The following is an 8038-nucleotide window of genomic DNA, read 5'->3' on the forward strand; positions in this document are numbered from 1 at the left end:
TATGATATAGATACGGGGAGTGATAGGACACATATCCCGATATCGGTGGTTGTAATGGCGATGTAGACCAGAGTGCTAAGATGCCGCGGTTTGCGGAGGAAGTAGTAAAGGGACCAGGAGTTCAGAGTAGTGCCCAGGAGAAAACAGAGCACGCAGATAAATCCGTAGAGCAGGTTTATCCAATCATTTCTGTACTGCTGTTTTTCAAAAACTGACGGATCTCCAGGGGCCATAAGAGTTGAGACTTTCCTTGTAAATAGGTTTATTTATGACAAAAGAAGCTTAAACATGGATTATGGAAATTGGAAACCATAAGATAAACTAAATGAACTTGCTAAGTGTATATTAATATTGTCTCAAAGTCGAACCAAAGTTGTATTAACGATTGTAGTAATACAAAATAGGTTGAGGTGATAAACATTTCTCAGATATTTGTGGTTATCGCTAACTTTTATCTGATCATATGGCCGTGTATTGGTACCTTTAACCTTTTACTTTATTGATGGAAAGTGGACACAAGCGTACAATTGCAACATAAGTCGTCACAATATCCAAAATAGGGTTTAACTTTATAGATATACGGGAAACCCCACAGCTGCACTGATAAAGCTTAATATTTCCTAAGTAAGACTCAGAATTCAGACTAATAATTATAATTGATGTCGCTGATAATTAGTGATAATGACCGAGCAAAATAATTAAAACTAACGATTTGGACTGAAGATCAGACACTTGAAGCCCAGATTGAATTTTAATTATACCTGTAGGACGTAGGTGGTGACTTACCCTCGACCAGTTAAAAGAATTCCCTTAATATAATTAGGAATGGTAAAAATAAACCTACCAAGTACGTGTTCTTACTGTCGGGGAAATTTCCAGTTCTTTTAGCTGCAGTCAATATTAATATAGAGCAGTCAATATGGGGCTCCAAATACTAAGAGCCAGGTGCAATGTGGAATGTAAGTATATGAGTGTCTCCACGTGTGACCAAGTGTTGATAAATGAACGCCCGAATGGATTATTAGCCTGACACAGTTAACATACAAATAGCAGCATACTGAGAGGTCTCGGGATTTGTTCTAAAGAATAGCTTCGAATCAGGCAAAATCCCCCATGAACTTCGTGGATAGTAAAGTGTTTCTGAGAGCAGTTAAGTGTTTGGACGAGAATAACAATGACAAGAACAGAAATAAGTCAGCTGTCCAGACTGAGAACACAGCAGCAGCAACTTGTGTACAGATAAAGGGCTTTGTGTTCACGTCTTATACAGGTAGAACAGTGTGACTTTACTTGGAATCACGAGAAATGTGGGACATCTTAAAGATAAATTGACGGTTATTCCTGATAGCGGTAGAACGGAACGAATAGGGCCATTTCGTTCATTAATCGCAAATTACAGTGTGATCGTGCACGACGGCACCATAATTATGAACAATTACGATAATTAAGCAACTTATTATTGATAAAATAAAAGAAACAGTGCAGTGTGCCGACCCAAACAAATGAATTATAACAAACGTGAAGTTAAGTTCAAGAGTGGATTCCATTTCACAAACTTGTAACTTTGTAACCTTTACAATTACAAAACTGAGAGGTCACCAAACTTGTCTGACAAGTGTAGTGGCTCCCAAAGCCACCTTCCGGCTTCATGAACGTTAGATATTGCTAACGAAAAGTGCGGCACAAGTCAATGAAATATATTCAATTCACCTCAGATCCGGTCGTGTGACCATGTAATATTATCATGAAGTAAGTCATGACGAAGTGAAAACTCGATCCTAATTGAGTTTTCGAGCGAGTTCTGGAATTAAAAAAGAATCCGGATAAGTGTGCAGCCGATAACAAGAGGGCATGTGGGAGGATTTTGATTACACATATTTGGCAAAAAGTGGAAGGGCGTTGGAAGTCATGACGTCAATTTAAGAACAATTTTAGTTCTGTTGAAATATCGCGGTAGCAGAAGTGAAAACAGGTGGCACTGCGGTATGCCAAGACTTTTTGTGCGATTTGGTTTCAGTCATTACTCCTGCATAGCGGTGGAGCAGTTTCTCACCGAAATATCTGACACGCATGACTTACCCCTGACCTGTCTCCGTCTGCCTTTACAAGTCTGTGGATGGAATGTCTGAGAGAATAAAGGAATGCTGCCCTCCAGGATCTGACTCCCTCGGTCACCAGAAGAGACAAGACAACTTGTCATAAGACACACTAGCTGGCAAAAGATTGCGATAACTTCAGAAATAGAACTATATCTCATAAAATCGTACCAAGTATCATGAGGGCTGGCAACGAATGCGTTTATGAGGCTGGGAGAAGAAAATGACTGTTAAAGTTGTCGCCACAAAGTAAGCTCAGTAAATATGCCTGGCAGCACATTAGATATTATGATAGGTGAACATGTGCTAATAGGTCTGGTAAATACACCTGGTTGATATCTTGCAGTATAAATGTTGGTCCACATTTACCGTGTCTTATCATCAGGGATATTCCTAATGTTTGATAAATATAATGTTGTTCGGTATTATATGGACTTGCAAATGTTGACTATACATATACGTATATGTTTGACATAGTTAGCTGTAAAAGAGAAAAATGGTTGAAAATGGTCATTGAAGCAACAGTTTGAGCCACATTCAACAGTAAACCAGTCAAATATTTACAGAACAGATTTTGTTTCAATTTAAAATTAAATACGGTCATCACACACAGAGTTTCATCTCAACATCTGCATAGCAAAGAGAAAGGTGTAGGCTGTCAAACCATTGTCCTCTTATTTGGCCCACCTTAAATATGGTATCGCGTGTCTCCTGAATCCATCCTCTGAGAGCAATAATTGTGGCAGTTTGTTGTTCCTTCTCCTTCTCTTCCTGTGCCAAAACACGCCATCTTCCCAGACTTCAATTATATTCATGAACCAATGTAGGTACTACAATACTAATAAAACTGCTGGGATAATTTCTGCACCGGATCATAAGATAAGCCTGATCACAAATATAATAATGTAAGGTAAAGTCGAGTGCGTTTAGGATTAAAACATTGTGAACTCTACGAGCGTTGGAATCAGTCCCATGACTAATCTGATGTCAGTTGTAAATTGTAATGAGAGTGAGATTTGATAATAATGTTAACGTCTCAATGACGGGACAGACATCAGTAGTCAGGTTACAGCACAATATTGAACCGAGAGAGTACCAGGTAACAGAGCACAATATTGAACTTAGAGAGTACCAGGTAACAGAGCACAATATTGAACTGAGAGAGTACCAGGTAACAGAGCACAATATTGAACTGAGAGAGTACCAGGTAACAGAGCACAATATTGAACTTAGAGAGTATCAGGTAACAAAGCACAATATTGAACTGAGAGAGGACCAGGTAACAGAGCACAACATTGAACTGAGAGTACCAGGTAACAGAGCACAATATTGAACTTAGAGAGTACCAGGTAACAAAGCACAATATTGAACATAGAGAGTACCAGGTAACAGAGCACAATATTGAACTTAAAGAGTACCAGGTAACAGAGCACAATATTAAACTTAAAGAGTACCAGGTAACAGAGCACAATATTGAACTTAAAGAGTACCAAGTAACAGAGCACAATATTGAACATAGAGAGGACCAAGTAACAGAGCACAACATTGAACTGAGAGTACCAGGTAACAGAGCACAATATTGAACTTAGAGAGTACCAGGTAACAAAGCACAATATTGAACATAGAGAGTACCAAGTAACAGAGCACAATATTGAACATAGAGAGTACCAGGTAACAGAGCACAATATTGAACTGAGAGAGTACCAGGTAACAGAGCACAATATTGAACATAGAGAGTACCAAGTAACAGAGCACAATATTGAACATAGAGAGTACCAGGTAACAGAGCACAATATTGAACTGAGAGAGTACCAGGTAACAGAGCACAATATAATCAGTTATTACACTTTTCAATATGTTTGTATTCTATATTTCTATTGCTCGCTTATCAGTTGCTTAACACTACGTTGATAAGACTAATTGCTTGTTTTATCAGTGGCGTGTTTTTATGATGTACAAATCGGAGAAATACAAGAATTACAAGCTCGATGAAGTGATAGATGATGGAGTTGAGTGAATTAGGAAAACTCTCGGGCTTGTTAAAGCAGGACATGTTAATGCTTCACAATCAGTGTGTTTTACTGGTCGTAAGGAAATCTCCAGCCATGTCATGTCTAAAAGTTTTGAGGCTGCGTTGAGAATTGTTTATGGATAATCAAAGTACATTGATCAGTTGGAGAAAGCTAATCAGAAACACCAGTCCGATGTGATTGACAGTCAGGGAACCATCGTTGATTTACAGAAAGAGCTGCTAGCTGCCAAGTAACAGAGCACAATATTGAACATAGAAAAGACCACAATTCCAGTCAACCGACTCCTAACTACGACATCCAGGGACACATTTACACCAGATACCTCCTCCTCACAATAACACGCGTATAATTGGTATCATCATTAGTCGTTGCAGTAGTTAAAGGGTAGCTACTTATTGTAAAGTGGTAACGGTGCCTGAGTATTTACAAAGTGCCAAATGTTGCTAATCGCCAGGGTTGTGATTAGAGGGCACACCTGGTGAACGTTTAGATGCTGATAAGTTCCGGTTTTAAGGCTGGATAAGTGGCTGGAGGATACGTATTACGTAATTCTACGTGTTTGATATTGGGCAATATATTGTCATGTTTTCATCCCATGATCATCTCAATTTTAGATATATTATTGCCTCCCTCAATTTTGCCCTATGGATAAAACAGATAAGAAATAAAACAAATTTATTTTCGATGCAATACATTTCAATTCATATTTGGATAGTAGTATATAAATCATGAGCAGAGTTTGAGAGTGGATTTTCCCTCCCGTTGATCAGTGGACAGCCACGCTTCATTCTCGTTCCGGAAATACTTGGGGTGTCTTAGATCCTGGCTGTGTACCTCGATCATCTCGAACAGCCACTTGTCATCACCATCAACCATCACCTCGATACACTTTATCTTACCCACGTCAGCCAGCCCTTGGAACACAAACATGTCTTGTCTGCCTTTCTCGAAGTTGTTCCTCGCGGGATCGAACAGGTATCCGGTCGTCGCTGAGCGGCTCTTCTTTCCTTTTCTCCCGATTATTGTCAGTCTTGGATAGATGTTGTCAGAACCACCGTGGAGGTCGGTGGAGGTTGTGGTAGTGATGTAGTAAGTCTGAGTTCCTTGCTCACACAGCTTCAGTTCAGATACTCCCTCGCTGGGCGTGCTTGAAAGGAACATGCCCTGGTTGTAGAAGTAGACTTTATCCTGGGAGGCGCTGCTCGATGCCACTGCTTTGTCCATCATCCATTTGTCGGGAGTGTTTGTTGAGAGCACTATACATTGTATTTTGCCAACATTTTCCATCGAATGTGCGGTGAAGGTATCGGTGTGGCCTCTCTGGAAATCATTTCTGTGTGGGTCATCTAGGCTCCCGAAGTTGACGACTTTTCCGTTTTTACCAACAAGCTTAGCAAATATGTTGCCGTCAGTTTCTGCATTCTGTCTCCATCCGGTTCTTATCTCCAGTTTGTACTCTATTCCAAAAGATTGGGCCACGCAAATTGCTAAAAGAGCAAACTGAAGCTTCATGATCGATGAAGCAGGTTGAGAAATAACGAATTTGCCTCGACGAATGCAACTTAGCCAGCTTTAGAATTGAATATATAGTCAGTGAAGTGAAACAATTACGACTACAAACCTGTTTATCACATGTAACAAGTGAACTAATCACATAGAACATCATATGAATTATCAATCGAGAATTGAATATGGTAGAGAAATAATTGTTTGCATAATGAGATGCGAACTTGATCAGAAAACAAATTATAGTTCTGGCATCTATTTTATGTGAGTGTTGGAGTTCAACGAATTGCACACTGTAAATCGAAATCGCGTGGTTACAATTATAGAAAAGGCAAAAAACAAATTCAAAATTAAGGATTAGGCGAAAATCTATTACACATCAAGGAAAGAAGGGAACACAAATTATCGGTCGTAAATTCTGGCGCATTTTGTTCACCTCGTGAAAGTAAGCTATTTTCACCCATTGCATATCCAATATCTTAGCCGATCAAAATTCGGCAAATAAAGTAAATAGTTATTGTTCTATAACATTGAAATAAATGCTTATAACTCAGCTCTTTAAAAGAATATAGGGCACAAATATTTTTCAATATAAAAAGAAGCTTTACTCATACTGCTTTACGCTACAAAACACATAATTATAGCTAATAATATTAACACATTTGTCCAATTGTCCATATAATAGAAAATGATTGGTCACCTCAGATTCTGCTTTCTCGTGGAATGAACTTCAAGTGCAAGTTTATAGGTTTCTGTATCATTGCACACATACGAGTCAAATTCTCCGGCTGATGAGTGATGAGCTACCAGTTACAATACCAATTTTGATTCACGGTGCCAATCCTTCACAGCTCGGCAAGGCCCAGTCATGTGCATTTTGCCGATCTAGCGAAGTGGTTGCGTGAAACATTATTGTCTGCGCGGCACAGCCCAGTAGCGCTAGGGGGTGCACGATGAAATTAAACTTGCTCGGATTTCCAAAATTTTTGTGCTAAAAAACTTAACGGGTGATACTCGTAAAATATTTGTTCCATCGACGAGTCCAACTCGGCGCGCGTCCTGGTAGGCCGGTTATAAACCTACAATAAAATTGTCATACGTAGTATGACCCGCCGCGCACGAGTGCGCGGCTCGCCTGTATACAACAATAAAAAACCATCCAATGGTCAGCGCTCGCGTCTTATTATACGGTCGATGGCGCACGGCTTAGTAGTGGATCGCGCTACATAAAAATCATCGCTGAGCTGCAAAGGCCAGAATTGACATCACGAATCAAGTTGTAGCGCGATGCGTTACTGTGCCGCGCCGCGCACTCAATGAGGCTTCTCACAGCGACCTGGCTAGATCGGCGAGATGCGCTATTGTGCCGCGCCGAGCTGCCATGAATTGACATCGTCAATTAAGAATCAAGCTATTATACTAGCAAAATTTACGTTTCGTTAAAATAGTGTTTTTAAATTTGGGTCAATGTAAATTATAAATTTTCCTAAAAAGTTTTATTTTGGGCCGAATACAAAATAAAAGTTTCCAACTTTAAACTTTAATTTTGCAAATTATATTTCTTTGATTGGTTGCGCTGAAATGTGCAAGTGTCACGCGCATAAAGCTTGGAATTTAACGGGTGATACTCGTAAAATATTTGTTTCAGTTATCAGGACCGTCGACGAGTCCAACTCGGCGCGTGTCCTGGTAGGTTATAAACCTACAACTTGGAATGTGCCACTGATCATGTAATCACGAATTAGTAAATTTTAACAGGCGATACTCGTAAAATATTTGTATCAAGTATTCAAGACCGTCGACAAGTCCAACTCGGCTCGACACAGGAGGAGCCAAGTGCAAAGAAACTGTCACTAACTGCTACAAACTGTCACTAACTGCCACAAACTGCCACTAACTGCCACAAACTGCCACTAACTGCTACAAACTGCCACTAACTGCCACTAACTGCCACTAACTGCTACAATCGCGCCCACGCATTTGCGCGCGACAGTAGCAGTTAGTGGCAGTTAGTGGCAGTTAGTGGCAGTTAGTAGCAGTTAGTGGCAGTTTTTATGCGCGTCGGGATTTCAAATCGAGCGCTCATCAATTTTTATAATAGCAAGTCCGCAGCGTTTAGAGCTGCATTGTTGATTATTGGGCAGCGCTCAGCCTGTCATTCCGCCGAATCTCTATTCATTAATGAACATGATAGCCTGAGGTTCCCAGGTAACATTGTTGACTAAACCAGACTGTGCACGTTGTGCTAGATGTCAAATGTTGCAGATAGCGTATACGTTTTTTAAAACTATGTTTTGATTTGATTTGACTTGACTTAACTTGTAGTAAACGGTCGGCCGTTTTACAACACGGCAATATGACTGCTTGTGTTAGTTTCGACACTAAATATTTTGTTCTCGCTGC

Source organism: Bolinopsis microptera, chromosome 2 (genome assembly GCF_026151205.1).
Source record: "Bolinopsis microptera isolate Bmic1 chromosome 2, MBARI_Bmic_1.0, whole genome shotgun sequence".
Classification (NCBI taxonomy): Eukaryota; Metazoa; Ctenophora; class Tentaculata; order Lobata; family Bolinopsidae; genus Bolinopsis; species Bolinopsis microptera.